Here is a 19,661-nt window from a genome sequence, read left to right as displayed (position 1 = left end):
AAGCGATGGTGTACTGAAGACCTGGGGGGTATGAGGGAAGGATTGCAGGGTATAGCCTTTGGCTGGTTGATGATGCATAGAGGGGATTGTAACCATGGCAATGAGACGATATATGATAGAATGAATGTAAAACTAATGTTCTCCCATGTAAACTATCACATAATTCACAAGAAAACATTTAAGAAAAAAAAACAAAAAACACAGATGCTCAGTTGCTGTAACTTACCTCAGAAAAAATAAAAATAAAAAAGAAAGAAGGGTCAGGAGTGAAGAACATCCTCTTTGACTCTGGGGTCACTGCACGTGGTATCACCTCGACCCAGGAGACAGAGCTGTGGCACTTGAGGAGACGCCCAGGAGTGGCAGAGGATCTGTAGCATCAGAACCCAGAGCTAGAGCACAACACAGAGCAGTGTGCTTCCCGGCCCAAGGAGCAATAAAGCTGAGTGTCTTTGGGCAGGAGGCTTGGTTGTGGAATGGAGAAGCTCAGTTTGCTGACCCAGATGGCTAGAGCTGAGCACCTTCAGGCTGAAGCTAATGGTGGAATGGTGTGCCCTTTGGGCATTTATCAGTAGTCCTAAAAGAACTTTGTAATATTGTCTGAGCAGGGTTAAGGCCAGACCAAGGAACCAAGGGACCAAGGGCCACATAGAAGCCTGCCTGCAGAAATAGCAGAAAAGAGGCTGTCCTGACCCAAGAACTGTGCCCTATGCATTTCTGATGCTCAGTTGCAACCGACTAACTTCCCTAATAAACTCTGCAATTGTGAAAAAAAAAAAAAATACACATTAAGAATGTTGCTTAGAAACAACAATGGTGAGACTTCAGCTTGATTACTTGGGACATGTCATTGAGATATACCAGTCACTAGAAAAGGATATCATGGTTGGTAAAGTGGGAGTAAGCAAAGGTGAGGAAGGCCTTTGGTGAAATGGGTTGACACAGTGTCTCACACATAGCAAACAAAGATCATGAAAATGGTTCCAGACAACACGTTACCTTCTGTCATACATAAGGTCACCATGAGCTGGACCCTAATCAGAAGAAATTAACAACAGCAACTAAACACAGGTTTAGGAAGGAGTTTTGAGATCTGGATAAAAGATGTTTCAGTATCCAGACTGTTCTGGGCTTGTCTCTCAAGACCATTCCAATTCCTCACAACCACCATGCCCTTTGTCTTTCCCCCTTTATGACTCCAGGTGCCTTTGAGCTCAGGGTCCTCAGCACTACCCTGACTTCCCCAAGCTTATCTCCTACCTCAGCTGGAAGTGGAAAGAACTCAAAGTCTCTGTGAGCTCTCTCCAACTTCCCTACCATGTGGCCTTCTTTGCTTGGTAGTAGTATACCCATGACAAACTCAGGAGCTTCCCAGACCCTGACACTCTCAATTATTATTAAAATCCAGGTTTGCTAGTGAGGTTGTGGAGAAATTGGAACCATTGGAATCATTGGAGAAACTGAAACTGGAATCATTGCTGGTAGGATTATAAAATGGTACAGCCTCTGTGGAAACAGTTTGGTGATTCCTCAGAAAGTTGACCATGAATCCCTATTTTCAGTCTGATAGATGTGGTGCTGTAGGATCAACATTGGACTGCAAGCCACAATATTAGCAGTTCAAACCCACCAGCTGCTCCTCGGAAACCCTATACAGAGTTGCCGAGTCAGAACCGACTCAACGACACTTAACAACAACAGGTATGTGTTACTTTACTTTAAATATGTTTTACTTTTAATAATTCTGTATCTGTATTTCTCTGGCAGTTCCTTATCAATGTACTTCGGGAGTCATTTTTTAATTGTCTTGAGCAAATTTTACTTGCACATGATATTATCCAATGGTTTCCATATTCTGATGGTCACCTCTCTTTGGGATGGACACAATATGGATCTCTTTCAAACTGTTGACCAGGTAAGTATTCCAAATTTCTTGGCATAGATGAGTGAGTGCCTCCAGTACTACCTCTGTTTGCCATCTTGCACTATTTTCATGATCTTTACTATATATGAGCAAACAAGACTGACAGGGTTCAAGTCAGATTCAGATTAGGATGTGGAATGAGGGGTATCATTGATTATGGATCTTGGCTGAAATCAGAGAATACCAGAGAGATGTTTGCCTGTGCCTTATTGACTATGCAAAGGTTTTCAAAGGTGTGGATCATGATAAGATATGGACAACATAATGGAGTATTCTGGGATACTTAACAAGTCATTCAAACAGAACAAGAGGACACTGAATGGTTTAAAATCAAGAAAGGTGTGCACCAGGGTTGTAGTCTATCACCATAATTATTCAATCTGTATGCTGAGCAAATCATCCAAAAAGAAGTTGCATTATATGAAGAGGAATGTGGTATCAGGACTGGAGGAAGACTTATTAACAACCTGTGATATGCAGTTGATTCAGCCTTGCTTGCTGAAAGCAATAGAGGACTTCAACTATTTACTGATGAAGATCAAAGACCACAGCCTTTGGAACAAGTTGCTCCTCAATATAAAGAAAACAAAAGAATCTTCATCACTGGAGCAATAAATAATCATTATAAATGGAGAAATGACTGAATTGTCAATTTCTTGGATCCACCATCAACACTCATGGAAGCAGCAGTCAAGAAATCAAATGCATATTGCATTAGGCAAATCTACTGCACAACCCTTCATTAACTGTTTAAGAGCAAAGATGTCAGCTTGAGAACTAAGGTGTGCCTGACCCATGTCATGGTATTTTCAATAACCTCATATATATGTGACAGTTGAACAATGAATACAGAAGACCGTAGAGAGATTGATGCAGTGTTGGAGAAGAATATTAAAGGTACCACGGACTGCCAGAAAAACAAACAAATCTGAATTAGAAGAAGTGCAAACAGGATGCTCCTTAGAAGTTAAGATGGCCAGCCTTCGTCTCTCATACTTTGGTCATATTATCAGAAGGAACAAGTTCCTGGAGAAGGACATCATGCTTGGTAAAGTGGAGGGTTGGTGAAAAAAAGGGAGACCCCCAACAAGATGAATTGGCATCAGCACTGGGCTCAAGCATAGCAACAATTGGGCATATGGCACAGGATTGGGCAGTGTTTTGTTCTGTTATACATAGGATCTCTATGGGTTGGAACCAACTCAATGACACCTACCAAGGACAACAACATCTGGTTTGAGTGCTAGGTGGGAACCAGAGATATCAATTTATAATGAAGTCACCTACAAAGTAAAAAGAGAGCATAGTGTAGCTACAGAACTTCTAAATGGCAGGGAAGTCAAGTAGATTTCAAGATACAACAGATTTTTAAATAGGGGTAAATTTTAATAAATTAAAGCATAACCTGTAATTTACCCTGAAAATTGATACATCTGCACATCTAAATTGAGAAAGAGGAAAACAGGAACATTTAGTAAATATTAGCACAACATAAATGAAAATGAAAAGAAAACACACAAACAAAATTAACTTAGTGCAGAAAATTATGTGGAACAAAGAATTCAGCAGCACCACATGCACACACACACACACAAACCCAACAACAGCAACAACAACAAAAACACAGTACAATGACAGCATTCAATTCATGCTTTTTGATAATCACACTGAATGTAAATTGATTAATTGCTCCAGTCAAGAGGCAGATGAAAACAGGATCCTTCAATATGCATATCAAAAGATAGAGACAACCTAAATGTCCAACAACAGAAGAATGATCAAACAAACTTTGGTATATACACACAATGGAATAATATGCAATGTTGAAGAATAACAATGAATCTATGTAACACCTCACAGTATGGATGAACCTGGAAGATATTATGCTGAATAAAATTAATCAATCACAAAAAGGACAAATATTGTTGAGTCCAATGTTGTAAAAAGTTAAGAAAAGACTTGATGGCAGATAGGGTAGAGGTATGGTGAAGTTAGCCATCAGCAATACCACAGAATACGAGGTGAATAGGGTTCAGGGCAGAGCTCCAAAACTCTGAACCACATATCTAGGAATACTTAAAAAGTTTGAAGGCTTATAGCAAGTGGAACTTGTAGCAGGAGTAAGAATTCATGTATTTTTTAATCTGCCAGGCTTGGTGGCCCAGAGCCGACAACTTGGGTGAGACCAAACAGCAAGACCAAGCGGGGGAACAGATCAACCATGGAATAACACAGCGGGAACTTCAGAGCAAAGGTAGACAATACACTTTGTCGGTTTGGCTTTGTTCCAATCTTACACACAGAGACAAAAACAGATTAAAAGACAAAGGATAGAAAGAAATATAACAAACTAATTGCAATTAAAAATGAACAGGAGTGCCAATACTAATCTCTCATAAAATAAACTTTAAGGCAAAAACCAGCATAATAGATACAGACGGACATTATCTCATAATTAAAGGGAAAATTGAACAAGATGACATAACCATAATAAATATCTACACTCCAATGAAAGAGCTCCAAAATATATAAAGCAAACTCTAAGGAGCTCTGGTAGCGTAGTGGTTACGAATCGGGCTGCGAACCTTAAGACCAGCAGTTTGAAACTACCAGCTGCTCCGCGGGAGAAAGATGAGGCGTTCTGCTCCCGTAAAGATTTACAGCCTCGGAAACCTGTACAGGGTCGCTATGGGTCAGAACCGACTTGAAGGCACTTAACAACAACAGCAACAATAGATTTAAAGAAAGGAATTGACAAATGTACAATAATCATGGGCGATTTTAATAAACTTATTTCAAATATGTATAGAACAACCAGAAAGACACTTGACAAAGACACAGAAGAACTAAACAACACTATCAGCCAACTGGACCTCATACATGTGTACAGAGCATTCAACCTAAAACAGCACAATACACAATCTTTTCCAGTGCGCATGGAACATTATCCAGATTAGACCATGTGTTAGGCCACAAAAAAAGCCTCCATAAATTTACAAATATCAAAATACTACAAAGCATCTTCTCAGACCACAATGCTATCAAATTATAAATCAACAATTGGAACACCAAGGAAATAAAGACAAATACATGGAAACTGAATAACACCCTGCTGAAAATCAATTGAATAGTAGAAGAAATTAAAAGTGAACTCACAAACTTCCAAGAAACAAATGAGAACGAAAACACAACATGCCAAAATCTTTGGGACACAGCAAAAGTGGTGCTGAGAGGACCATTTATTGCAAGAAATGCACACATCCAAATAGAAGAAAGAACCAAAATTCACACATTAACACAGCATCTAAAACAGTTAGAAACAGACCAACAGAGGGAACCTACAGCCACCAAAAGAAAAGAAATAATAAAGATTAGAGTAGAAATAAATGAGATAGAAAACAGAAAAACTACAGAAAGAATCAACAAGACAAGTAGCTGGTTCTTTGAAAGGATTAACAAAATTGACTGACCATTGACTGACTAACAAAAGAAAAGAGGGAGAACACAGAAATTGACTGACTAACAAAAGAAAAGAGGGAGAACACACAAATAACACACATTAAAAACCATGTGGGCAATGTCACAATGGAACCAAAATAAATCAAAAGGATAATAACAGAATACTATGAAAAGTATGAAAAAAATACAGAAAGTATCCAACAATTATGAAAACATAGAAGAGATGGATACATCTTTAGAAAAACACGACCTATTTAAACTTACACACAGTGAAGTAGAAAACCTGAACAGACCCATAACAAAAGAAGAAATTGATCAGGTCATAAAAAAACTTCCAACCAAAAGAAGTCCAGGCCCGCCCAGATGGCTTCTCTGGTGAGTTCTACCAAACATTCAGGGAACGGCTGTCACCAATTCAACTCAAATTATTCCAGAATACAGAGGAGGATGGAAAACTTCCTAATACATTTTAAGAAGCAAGCATAACCCTCATACCAAAACCAGGGAAGGGTGTCACTAAGAAAGAAAATTATAGACCAATATCCCTCATGAACATAGATGCAAAAATAATCAACAAAATCCTAGCCAACAGAATCCAACAGCACATCAAGAAGATACTATGTCATGATCACAGATACAAGGGATACAAGGATGGTTCAACATTAGAAAAACGATCAATGTAATCCACCATATAAATAAGAAAAAGGAAAAGACCCACATGATCATATTGATTGATGCAGAAAAAGGCATTTCACAAAATCCAACATCCATTCCTGATAAAAACACTCAACAAAGTACAAATTGAAGGGAAATTCCTCAACATAATTAGCATATACACAAAACCAACAGCCTTCATTACCCTCAATGGAGAGAAAATGAAAGACTGCCCTCTGTGAACAGGAACCAGACAAGGATGCCCTTTGTCACCAGTCCTATTCAATATAGTGCTGAAAATCTTAGCCAGAACTATGCGGCAAGACAGGGAAATTAAAGGAATCCAAATTGGCAAAGAGGAAGTAAAACTCTCTCTATTTGTAGACAATATGATCCTATATATAGAAAACCCCAAAGACTCAGTAAAAATGCTACTACTTTGGAAGATTCAGCAAAGTGGCAGGAAATAAGATCAATATACAAAAATCAGTTGGATCCCTCTGTACTAAAAATGACAGTGCTGAAAGGACATTAGGAAACCAATACCATTTACAATAGGATGAAATATCTAGGAATAAATGTAACCAGAGAAACAAAAGACCTATACAATGAAAACTACAAAACACTACTACAAGAAACCAAAAGAGGCCTACAAAAATGGAAGAATGTACCATGTTCCTGGATAGGAAAACTTAACATTGTGAAAATGTCAATACTGCCCAAAGCAATTTACACATACAATGCAATCCCAATCCAGATTCCAATGACATTTTTCAAAGAGATGGAAAAAAACAATTACAAACTTTGTTTGGAAAGGAAAGAAACCCAGGATAAGCAAAGCACTGCTTAAGAAGAAGAATAACATCTGATACAGTCTGATAAACTGGACATCCATGAATAAATTCAGTAGCTCAAAAGAGGAAACAAATCCCTGCTCCAAGAATTATTCCCACCCCCTCCACACAAAGAGTAGATAGGGATGAGCAACTTGAACATTGACTAATCAAAAATGGGAGAAGGGATACAAAAGTAAGAAGTGACTGGCTTACAAGCTTTCAAGAGGGAACCTAGATCCACAGGGCGGGGAGGATAGTGGAGTCTCCAGTGAGTAGTGTCTGACCTGTCTGGGAGGGGTAGATGAAAAGAAATGCAGATGGGTCCCTTGGGATGCAAGGGTGAATGATTGTCACTAGGACTGATTGTGAGAACTGGTAATGTAAAGGTGGGCATTTTATAACAAGGAGGGGAGTGATTAACCTTTCCGTTTAGGATCGCAGGGCCCTGGGACCATCAATGGAGAAGAGCAGAGAGTAGAACCCCACCCAGAGGATCAGTGAGGACAGAGACTGAGACAGAGAGGATGATGTGAAGAGAGAGGATGACGCGAAGATATGGAATGCCTGGGGACTAGGGATCCAGAGAGAGAGAAGGGCTGTGTGCTGAGGACCGTGAGGGGAGTGTAGGGGGCGGGATTGTAGGGTATACCCTTTGGTTGGGCGATGATGCATGGACGATGGGATGGTAACTATAGCAATGAGATGATGTATGATGGAATGAATGTAAAACAAATGTTCCCCCATGTAGACTATCACACAATAAAACATTAAAAAAAAGAAGAAGAAGGTTGGAAACCTCTCACTCTCCAACTTCAAAATTTATTACACAGCTACAGTTTTCAAAACAGCTTTTTACTGGTACAATGAAAGCTACATTGATCAATGGAACAGAATTGAGAATCCAAAAATTAACCCATCCACATACAGCCAACTGATTTTTGACAAAGTACCCAAATATATCACATGGAAATGGGATAATCTGTCCAATAGATGCTGCTGGTAGAACTGGAAAGTGACATGAAAAAGATTGAAACAAGACCTTCACCTCACACCTTATACAAAAACCAACCCAGCATGGATTAAAGTCCTAAATGTGAATCCCAAAATTATAAAGGCCATCAATGAAAAAATGGGGACAAATGTGAGGGCACTAATTCAGGGAATATACAGACTACAAAACATTTTGCAAACTACACAAACAAAAGTGGACAAAATAGAGGATTGGGACGTACTAAAATTTTTTAACTTATGTGCATCAAAAGACTTCACCAGAAGAGTAAAAAGGGAACCCACAGAATGGGAAAAAATCTTTTGCAATAACACATCAGACAAGGGACTCATTTCTAAAATATATAAGAAACTATAACAACTCTACAAGAAAAAGGCAAATAACCCAAATAAAAAATGGGCACGAGACATGAACAGACATTTCATCAAGGAGGAGGTCAGGTCTGGGCAGCCAACAGACATATGAAGAAATGTTCACAATCACTAGCCACTAGAGAGATGCAAATCAAAACAACAATGAGATATCATCTTACACCAGCAGTAACAGCAAAGATCAAAAAAATAGAGGACAATAAATGTCGATGGGGATGTGGAGAGACTGGGACATTCCTGCATTGCTGGTGGGGCTGTAAAATGGTCCAACCTCTCTGGAAAGCAATATGGTGCTTCCTCAGAAGGTTGAAAATAGAAATACCTTATGATCCAGCAATTCCTCTACTTGGTATTTACCCACAAGAATTATGAGCCATAACATGTTGTTGTTGTTGTTAAGTGCCATCGTGTCGGGTCCGACCCATAGCGACCCTGTACAGGGTTTCCGAGGGTGTAAATCTTTACGGGAGTAGAAAGCCTCATCTTTCTCCCGCGGAGCCGCTGGTAGTTTCGAACCGCTGACCTTAAGTAGATATATTCATAGCAGCACTATTTACAATAGCAAAAGGACAGCCTTAGTGCCCATCAACAGAAGAATGGATAAACAAACTGTGGCACATACACACAATGGAATATTATGCTACCTTGAAGAACAACAAGGAAGCTGTAAGTTATAAGGGGGAGGGGAATGGAAGAACAAGGCAGATGGGAAAACAATTAGGCAGGTTTGCATGGGCTACGTGACAGAAGTGAATAATGATGTATGCATAACCTTCAAACAACAGGGCTTTGGAATACAGGGATTGAGACATGGTTGGAATGGGCAAAAGGGGGGAAATAATGTTAAGGTGCTTGGTTGTCTTTTGAATCTTGGTTTCCCTGGCATACCATTATAAAACAGACACTTGAGAGGGAGAGAAAGGAATAGCCAGAAATATCACCATAAAAAGCTTTTAAGTCCGTCTTCTGCCTATAACTGATTGGAATACCTAAAATGGGACTACAACATGCCCAGTGAAGGAGGCTTTCTGTGGAGCCTCTGCATTACATAATACCATAGGTGGAATCCTGAACCCCATCCAGAATCTCCTGAGTGGGAAATTTCCACTTGAAAGGACAAGCAGACCAACTTGGAGCAGCTAGAAGAACAGAAGATACTTTTAAAAGAAAGACTGACAGGAAAAATACAAAACAATAATGGCAGTCTGACTGATTACTACAAGAACAAGCAAGTTGCTCACCCAGGAGACCAAGGCAAGTGGTCAGGTCCCCTCAGGGCAAACTCCCTTCCAAGACTGAGACTCAATGGGAATACACAAGCAGACCACGTTTATCACTGATAAAGGGAAGTGAGGGAAAAACAACATTGGAGCTGTGAGATAAGCCTTACAACATTCAATAGACACCTGTGAATCCAGGTGGAGACCTGGTTGGCCAGCACTGTGGCTAGACCTGGGAACTCCTGGGCCCAGAGTCAGTGACATAGCCACAGAGGACTAGAGATGAGAGTGAAGCATCCAGCTGCTAAAGAAGAGAGGTCATATGCATAAGAACATCCACACTTGCAAATAATACCCACTCAACCTGGCTTCAATGACTGGATGATCAGAGCTTAACTACAAGACGAAAGAAGAGGGGGGAAAAAAGAGTAAGCTGATACAATTTGATGAACTTGTACGAACACCTATGGATGCAGTAGCTCAAAAGAGGGAACAAATTTTTACAGCGAGGATCATTCCCACCCCCTCAGTACACAGAGTAGACAGGGATGGGCAACTTGGACATTAGCTACCCAAAATGGGGGTGGGAGGGTACAAAGGCAAGAAGTGACTGGCTTACAAGCTTTCAAGAGGGAGCCTAGATCCAGAGGGCATGGAGGAAGGTAGAATCTCTACTGACTAGTATCCAATCTGTCTGGTCAGGGCTAATGAAAAAGAGATGGGGATAGGTCTCTTGTGGTACAATGGTGAGTGATTGTTATCAGGACTGACTGCAAGGGTTGGAAATGTGAGGGTGGACATTTTGTAGCAAAAGAAGGGGAGTGATTGACTATATAGTCCAGGAGCAGAAGTCCCTGGAACCATCAAGTGAGAAGAGTGGAGTGCAAGACCCTATCCAGAGAAGCAGTGACACCAGAGATGGAGGCAGAGACGATGACATGGAGAGATGGAGCAGCTGGGGACTGTAGACCTAGTGAGGGAGAGGAAGTGTGTGTTGATGACCGGGGAACAGGCTTGTAGGGTACACCCTTTGGTTGGTTGATGATGCATGGAGGGGATTGTAACCATGGCAATGAAACGATATGCGATAGTATGATTGTAAAGCTAATGTTTTCCCATGTAAACTATCCCATGTAAAAAAAAAAAAAAAAAAGTTAAGAGAAGTTTTCTTAATAAAACACAAAATCTTTGATAGTTACTAGAAAAGAGGGGGCAGGAAATGTATTCACAGGTTAGAGAGTAGACACATGTTCACATAGATGACATGGCAAGCAATATACAACAAAAGGAAGGTTAGAAGAGAAAAGACACAGGAGAAATGCAATAGTTAAAGTAAATAGTGGGTAAATACTGTTAACTAATGGTACATGGAAGGGACTGTAATCATTCAATGAAGAAAATGCTGAATGTAAATCTGATGATCTGTTCTGTAAACCTTCACTAAATTTACACCACAAAGTTAAAAAAAATAAAATTGACCATGGAACAAACTAGACGTGACCCAGCATTCCCAATCCTAGGTATATACTCAGAAGAAATAAAAGAAGGAACACAAACAAAATCCCTTACACGAATGTTCATTATAATAGCCAAATGGGGAAAACAACCAAAATGTCCACCAACAGATGAATGGATAAACAAAATGTGGTCTATTCATATAATGGCATATTGCTCAGCCATAAAGAAAATGAAGTCCTGACGCATTCCACAGCACAAAGAACCTTGAAATCATTATGCTGAGTGAAATACGTCAGTCCCCAAGGACAAATACTGTATGACCTCATTTATATGAAATAAGCAAATCTATAAACTGAAACCACTGCCATTGAGTTAATTCTGACTCAGCAACTGGTTTGAATCTCCAGCCTTTTGATTAGCAGCCCAGTGCTTAGCCCACAGTGCCACCAGAGTTCCTTAAATATATGTCATAGCAACCCTAAGCACAACAGAATGAAGCACTGTCCAGTCCTGCACCACCCTCACAATTGTATGTTTGAGCCCATTGTGGCTACCACTGTGTTGTTTATATGTGTCTTAAGGGGCATTCTTCTTTTTTGCTAAAACCACAAATTACTAGCAGTTACCATGAGTAAGGAGATCTGGTAACATAGTGGTTACAAATCAGGCTGCGAATCTTAAAGTCAGCAGTTCAAAACTACCAGCCTCCGCTGGAGAAAGATAAGACTTTCTGCTTCCATAAAGATTTATAGCTTCTGAAACCCTGCACAGGGTCACTATGGGTTGGAACCAACTCGGCGGCACTTAACAACAACAACAACAACAATGGGTAAAATAATTATTTATTAGGAGGCATTGAGTTTATGTTAACAGTGGTGGAATAATTTGGAAAAGGATAGCAAAAATGGTTGCATAACTTGAAGAATGCAATCAGTGTCACAGAAATAAACATGTAGAAATTGTTGAGTTGGTGTATGTTTGTTGTGTGTATTTTCCCAACAACCAAAAAGTAAATCCAGCCTTGTTTACCAAAGAGGCTTGACTGGGGGGTTAGACAGGAGGCTGGCAGCACACACATACACCCCACAATTCATCTTCCAGGCCTCTCTCCTTCTAGTCACTCCACTCAACCGCTTACTCTATGCAAGCTCCAACAACCTCAATTGTTTCCCAACTGCTGCCCTAATCCCATTCTGGGGAACAGGGCAAGAGCAAAAGGAGGTGCAGCTCCTGTGAAAACAGCCTTGCTGGCCCCAGCCGCTCACACCTGCAAGCTCCATTCATCAGCACTGTTTACACGTTGTCAGCCACAATTAATGATTTCCCAAGAATTGCAGCCGGCTGATTGCTCCACTGCCACAGAGAGACCTCATTCTGAGCCCTTGTGTCTGTTAAATTGAGCATGAGGCCCTGTGATTAAATTCAGGTTTGTGGCTCTCCAGCACTCCAGCTCACGGCTCCAGCCCTCACTGCCTTACTGCTGTCTCTTTCTCCTCCTTTTCCTCCTCCTCCTTCCCCTTCTGCTTTCCCTTCCCGTTCATCACAGGACTTTTATGCAGTTTGATGGGGGAGGTGGGCCTGGGGGAAAGGGCCTGTCCTTTTGGCAGAGGGAAGAGTGAGCAGCTTCCATTTCAATGGGGATAAAAGGGGATGGTGACCTCTTGGGGAGAGGGGCTCTGGAGGAAGGGTGCAGTACTGGAAGAAGAAAGAGGATGATAGTGTGGGACATTTGCCAAATTAATCAATCAGTTCCTAAAGCCAGCATGGCAGAGTGGTTAAAAGTGCAGACCAGACAGACCTGGGTTTGATTCCTGACTATGCCACTTTCTATGTATGGGATCTGAGTCTTGGTTTCTTTGAGCTGGACAGAGAACTCAGAATGAACAAAGAAACACAAGACAAGGGGGTTTAAGGGAAAAAGAGGTAGACCAGGTGTCTAATTCTTTCATATTTTTTAAGTACTTGGGTTTGATAATCTGGTAACCTTGGTGATCCTGAACAGGAAAAGGTAAAACGTTAACTTACTGCCTCCCCTCCCAGGAGACCAACTAGAATGTTAATCAGGTTACCAAGCTGGACCAATCTTCTGGTTTCCCTCCTGTCTTCAGACAGGTCCACAACTTAGCCCCTCCCAGATTCTGACCCTATACAAGCCTGCACTGACCTGCACTCAGGGCTCAGAATCTGGAGAAGTTAACTCCTCTGAGCCAGCCAGCTTAATAAAATCTGTAACTCTTCTTTACCTCTCCAAGTGACCTCGGTTTCTTCAGCGACAGACCTAAAGCTGTTGTAACACTCTCAAATCTAAAACTGCTGTAATAATCTTTGCAGGTCAAACTGTCCAGAGACAGGACCCAGGAGTGAAAAGTTTCATGTGTTATCTACAGGGCTTGACCTTTATCCTAGAGCCCAGTTCTCAAACATCACTGTGCACCAGGTCCTACTTGTGTTACCAGGGTGGGCTACAAAAGACTAGAAAGTCATGAAGTGGAACAGCAGCATCAAGGATTTACTCAAGAAAGAAAACCTGCAGGGGAGACATACCACAGACAGCAGTATCTCTCCAAGCTCACAGTCTTTGGGGTTTGATACAGCTGAAAACGGGAACAAGCAAGGGTGGTCTCAGCAGGTTTCTAGAATTGTTGACAACATCTTGCAGTTTAGAATGTTGCTTCTTGGCTTCTCATTCCTCTGGTTGGGTGCTCTTTTCTCACATATATATACCACATCCAAGACCCTACTTGGAGACCCAGGTCTGGTTCTGAAGCACTATACAGAGGTTAATAGCCTAACCAAACAAGTTGTTACTGAGCCTGCCCATGTGCTAGGAGTAGTGCTTGTGGTTTGTGGGCATCTGCATCAGACAAGCTTTGCAAATTCAAAGAGGCATAGTAATTCCTGATGTCTGCTAAAAAATAAGTGTTTGCTTAGTTTCATTTCCTGCCCCACTGGTGCTTTGCAAGATCTGTACTTTTGCAAGAGAATTGTCTATCCAGTTTGTACCTTTCTTTAACACTGGGGAGTATGTTTAAAATAGAGTTCCATGATTCTGATTTTGTAGGTCTAGGGTTACAAATCAATCTGTATTTTAATAAGCATCATTATAATGTATGTGGCTGAGAAGCCAACTTGGAGAAGCATCACCTGGTTTTAGGAGGCCGTCTTTGAAAGGAATTTCAGAAAGACTGAATTGAAGGAGTGGGAGAAATGGGAGGCAAGTAGAACAATTAGCAATCTAATGTTGCAGTTCAGGTGCCAGATAGAGAGACACTGAACTAGATCAGTGAGAGCCAGGATACACAGGAATACTGCAGAGGCAGAATCAACATGGCACAGCCCATGCTAGATAGAGTCGTAGGGAAGAAGGGGCAGTCAAAGCTGAAGGGGAGTTATCTGCTACATATGTTGTCTGTTACACAGAGGGTGATAGCCTTAGAAAGAGGAACCTAGAAAGGTAAATTTTGCAGCAAAGAGGAAGGAAAGGAGAGGAATGCATTCTATTTTGAACCTACTTATCTCAGGTTTCTGTCTGACTTTGGTTTGTTGTTGTTTTTAGGTGCCATCAAGTCAGTACCTACTCATAGCGACCTTATGCACAGCAGAACAAAACACTGCCCGATCCTGGGCCAACCTCACTACTGTTGCCATGCTTGAGTCCATTGATGCTGCCACTTGACCAATCCATCTCGTTCGGGGTCTTCTTTTTCTCTGACCCTCCACCTTACCAAACATGATAACCTTCTCCAGAGACTGGTTCCTCTTGACAATATGTCCGAAGTATGATAGACGAAGTTTGGCCATCTTGGCCTCCAAGGAGTACTCTGGCTGCACTTCTTCCAAAACGGATCTATTGGTTCTTTTGACAGCCCATGGCACTTTCAATATTCTCCTCCAACACCATAGCTCAAAAGCATCAATTCTTCTACGGTCCTCCTTATTCACTGTCCAGCTTTTGCATGCAGATGAGGTTATTGAAAATACCATGGCTTGGGTCAGGCGCACCTTAGTCCTCAAGCTGACATCTTTGCTCTTCAATACTTTAAAAAGGTCTTGTGCAGCACATTTGCTTAATGCAATACATTGTTTGACTTCTTGACTGCTGCTTCCATGAGTGTTGATAGTTGATCCAAGAAGAATGAAGTCCTTGACAACTTCAATCTTTTCTCCTTTGATAAGACTGTTGTTTGTTGGTCCAGTGGTGAGGATTTTTGTTTTCTTTACATTGAGATGTAATCCATACTGAAGACTGTGCTCTTTGATCTTCATCAGTAAATGTTTTAAGTCCTCTTGACTTTCAGCAAACAAGGTTGTATCATCTGCATACCACAGGTTGTTAATGAGTCTTCCTTCAATGCTGATGCCACATTCTTCTTCATATAAGCCAGCTTTTTGGATTATTTGTTCAGCATACAGGTTGAATAAGTATGGTGAAAGGATACAACCTTGTTGCACACCTTTCTTAATTTTAAATCATTCAGTATTCTCATGTTCTGTTAGAACAACTGCTTCTTGGTCCAGGTACAGATTTCTCATGAGCACAATTAAGTGTTCCAGAACACTCATACTTGACAATGTTGTCCATAGCTTGTCATGATCCACACAATCGAAAGCCTTTGAGTAGTCAATAAAGCACAGGTAAACATCTTTCTGATATCCTCTGCTTTCAGTCAAGATCCATCGGACATCAGTAATGATATCCCTCGTTTCACGGTCTCTTCTGAATCTGGCTTGAACCTCTGGAAGTTCTCTGTCAATGTATGCTTGCAGTCATTTCTGTATTACCTTTAATAAAACTTTACTCGTATAGGATATCAAAGAGATTGTCTGATAATTTCCACATTCCATTGGGGTACCTCTCCTTTGAATGGGCACAAATACTGTTCTCTTCCAATCATTAGGCCAGATAGTGGTCTTGAAAATTTTTTGGCCTAGATAGTGGTCTTCCAAATTTCTTGGCCTCCTGTGCTGCCTCACTTTCTTGAAAGATTTCAAATTTTATTCCATCAATTCCTGGTGCCTTGTTCTTTGCCAATTCCTTCAATGCACCTTGGACTTTCTCCTTCAGTATCATTGGTTCTTGATCAAGAGGTAGCATATTATCTGACTTGCTAGGTAGCTGGAAATATGCACTTGGTGCTCAATAGAGAAACTAGACTAGCAAGATCTTTCTGGGAATCATTAATATGGAGGTCAGAGGTCTCCATCCTAACTACTCAGCAGAGCCCCTGTGGAAGCTTATGTAAATAGACATTGTTGTTGTTGTTAAGTGTCCTAGAGCTGGTCTGACTCATAACAACTCCTATAGGGTTTCCAAGGAGAGGCTGGTGAGTTTGAACCACCGACCTTGTGGTTCAAAAAACCTGTGGTCCGGTGCTTTATCCTTGGGTGCCACACCAGGACTCCATAAATATATGCAACCATGTATGACAATTTACTGTCTGTTTGTCAGTAAACAGACATACATGGTTGCATATGTGGGAAATCTTATTTCATGGATCTAAGGAGACTCTGGAATTTAGTACTTTTTTAAGCCCCACAGGTGATTCTGATGTGCAGCCAAGGACGAGAATCTCTGATGTGTTTCCAAATCTTGAAAGTAAATTATCTTATCCAGATAGGAAGATGCTGTGGCCTTTCTCACCATGGTTTTCTAGTGTTCACCAAATAACTGGATAGGACTATGCCAATGAGGTACTTGTGGCCCACCAAGGGGGTTGAATAGCTTGTTGATAATGCAAATAAGGTGCATGGCACCCCTGTGGGGTGGGATCATGCAAATAAGGTATATGGAAATTTAATTGAGTAAATTTAAATGATTAGTCAGTTTTTGGCAAAACTGCTATCCCGCTAGGCTTAAAATGAGTCACCCATCTCAGAGTTGGACAAGGAGACCCTCACTATCACCAAGAAAGAAGAGCAAGAATTAAACATATCCTTTGGTCCTGGGATCCCTGCACTGAGGAACTCCTAGACTCCCAGACTCCCAGGAGACAGAGACTGGTAACACCAAAGACTGTGAGATGGCAAGAAGCAATGGTACAAAAATGACAGTAGCTAAGGCAGTAGAAACAGAAGACCAGCAGGAGACAGTAATATAGGCTTCCAGCTCATGGAATAAGAAAACTCCACATCTTTGGTAAGGAGATTTGCTAACAGAGTGGGGTACATCCAGGCACTATATGGAGCTAGGCTCTTTCATCCACTAAACCAGAGCAATTTTGGGCCAATGCTTACTGGCAGAGTGCCCCAAGAACTTATTGGCAGTGCTAAAGAACTTTGTAACACTTTCTGGAGCAAGGCAGAGTTCTGCCTGTCCCAAGAGACCCAAGGAGCCAAAGACTGGGAGACTGAAGGCCAGGAAAGGTTCTACCTGTGGGCAAGGCCAAGAAGCTGTCCTAACCAAAGAACTGTACCCTGAGTCATTCCTGATCCTTAATTGTAACCTGTTACTTCCCTAATAAACCCCATAACTATGAGTCTGGTCTGTGAGCTCTGTGTGACCACTGCAACGAATTATGGAACCCAGCAGAGAAGTAGAGAGTGCTGTTGGAGGGATGGTTGATGCCAAAATAGGAAAAAAGGTGGAGAGTGGAGGTATGTCTAACCTCTTCTTATAGGAATCCACCTTGGACTGTTAATCTTGATTCTTCTTCCCCCTTGTGAAGTTGTAAGAGGTCAGATGCCTCCACCATGCCATTTTTACAGAGAGTGAGGGAAGTACAAGATATTCATAGAAACTCTAAAAAAAGTGGAGTCAAGGAAAGGAATCAGGAAGAAATATTTACAGAGGAAGAAGGAGAACTAAGACAAAAAGACACCCCCATCCCTGAAGCCAAAGGGAGGTACATCAAGATGGGTGGGAAGGACAAAAGAGTACATGCTGTCCTGAAATAAGTCAGATAGAACAATAGTAAAGTTGAGACCACTGGATTTGGTGATTTTTAAGAGACTCCTAAATGGGATCTTGGAGCAGAAAAAGAACACTAAGTGAAAACTGAAAAAATCTGAGTAAAATATGGACTTTAGTGAATAATAATGTAACAATATTCCTTAATTATAATAATCTACTATACTGAGAATGGAAGTCCTAGTGTGGTACCATTGGATAAGCACTAGACCACAAGATCAGTTTGAACTGCAAGGTAAAACTCATCAGCTGCTCCTCAGAAACGTTATACAGGGTCACTATGAAGAACCAACTCAATAGAACTTAACAACAACAATATGCTGGAAATGACAAATTGAAGAGGAATGGAATGAAATTCATCATCAAAAAGAACATTGCAAGATCTATCGTAACGTACAATACTGTCAGCAATAGATAATATTCATATACCTACTAAAGAAAGACCAGCTATTATGGCTATTATTCAAATTTACACACGGACTACTAATACCAAGGAAGAACAAACTGAATTTTTTTTTACCATTTTCTGCAGTCTTAAATTGGTTAGATATACAATCAAAATGTATTGATAATTACTGGTGATCAGAATGTGAAAGTTGAAAGCAAAGAAGGATTTGTAGTTGGAAAATATGGCCTTGGTGATAGAAACAATGCCAGAAAAAAATCTTTACAACGTGGCTAATAAGCAACATCATGATAAATGGAGAAAATATTGAAGTTGTCAAGGATTTCATTGTACTTGGGTCTGTAATCAACACACATGAAACAGCAGTCAAGAAATAAAACAGTGTATTACGTTAGGCAAATATGTTGCAAAAGACCTCTTTAAAGAGTTTTTAAAAAGTGAAAATGTTCCTTTGAAGACTAAGGTTTGTCCGACCCAAGCCATGGTATTTTCACTCGCCTCATATGCATTCAAAAGCTGGACAGTGAACAGGAAGATTGAAGAATTGGTGCCTTTGAATTATGGTGTTGGTGAAGGCTATTAAATATACCATGGACTGTCAGAAAAACAAATCTGGTAGAAGAGGTACAGCCAGAAGACTCCTTAGAAGCAAGGATACCAAGACTTTGTTTCACATACTTAGTACATGTCATCAGGAGAGACCAGTCTCTGGAAAAGGACATCATGCTTGGCAAAGTACAAAAGCCCAGCAAAAAAAAAATAGGAAGAACCCAAAAGGATAGATTGATACAGTGGCTACAAAAATGGACTCAAACATAGCAACAGCTGTGAGGATGGCACAGAACATAGGGTTGCTATGTATTGGAACTGACTCGACAGCACCTAACAACAATTATAATTAATGTACCACATTGATGTAGGACATTAGTAATGGGTAGGGAAACTTAAGTGAGGAGTATATGGAAACTCTCAATACTATTTTGTAATTTTACTATAAATTTAAAACTGATCTAAAAAATACATATTATTAAAAAGAGGAGGTAAAAGAATGGATTCTAGGAAGATAACAGCATTATAATTTCTAATTCTCCTCCCAAATACAGATGGAGCAATAAGAGTTGTAAAATCAAAGATTCTATACAATACTAGGTACCAAGGTATTCCTACAAACCACTTAAAACAGTTTCATCGGGATTAACTGACTACACCATAAGACTCACATGATATTGGCATCTATCTGAGCATAAGCAGAAGAAAGATACTGTGAACAAGAGAACCTAAAAATTCACTGGACAAGCAAGTCAAAACAAAGTAGCTGAAACTCTGAGAGATGTCTGTAGGCTGCAATTGGTGGGTCAGTGCAATGGGACTACAATATAACAATAACTGGTGGTGCAGGACAATCTGCATCTTATGA

At 40.6% G+C, this 19,661-nt stretch overlaps 1 pseudogene; it reads right to left on the bottom strand.

Annotated features, from left to right (window-relative positions):
- The window catches only part of LOC102814714, a 23,703-nt pseudogene extending 11,231 nt beyond the window's left edge, over positions 1–12,472 (bottom strand).
- Between the last annotated feature and the right edge of the window lie 7,189 nt (positions 12,473–19,661).

This window comes from Chrysochloris asiatica, unplaced genomic scaffold, assembly GCF_000296735.1.
Source record: "Chrysochloris asiatica unplaced genomic scaffold, ChrAsi1.0 scaffold00079, whole genome shotgun sequence".
NCBI classification, from domain to species: Eukaryota; Metazoa; Chordata; class Mammalia; order Afrosoricida; family Chrysochloridae; genus Chrysochloris; species Chrysochloris asiatica.
The sequence above is the reverse complement of the archived record's forward strand: the minus strand, read 5'-3'. Positions and strand labels throughout refer to the sequence as shown.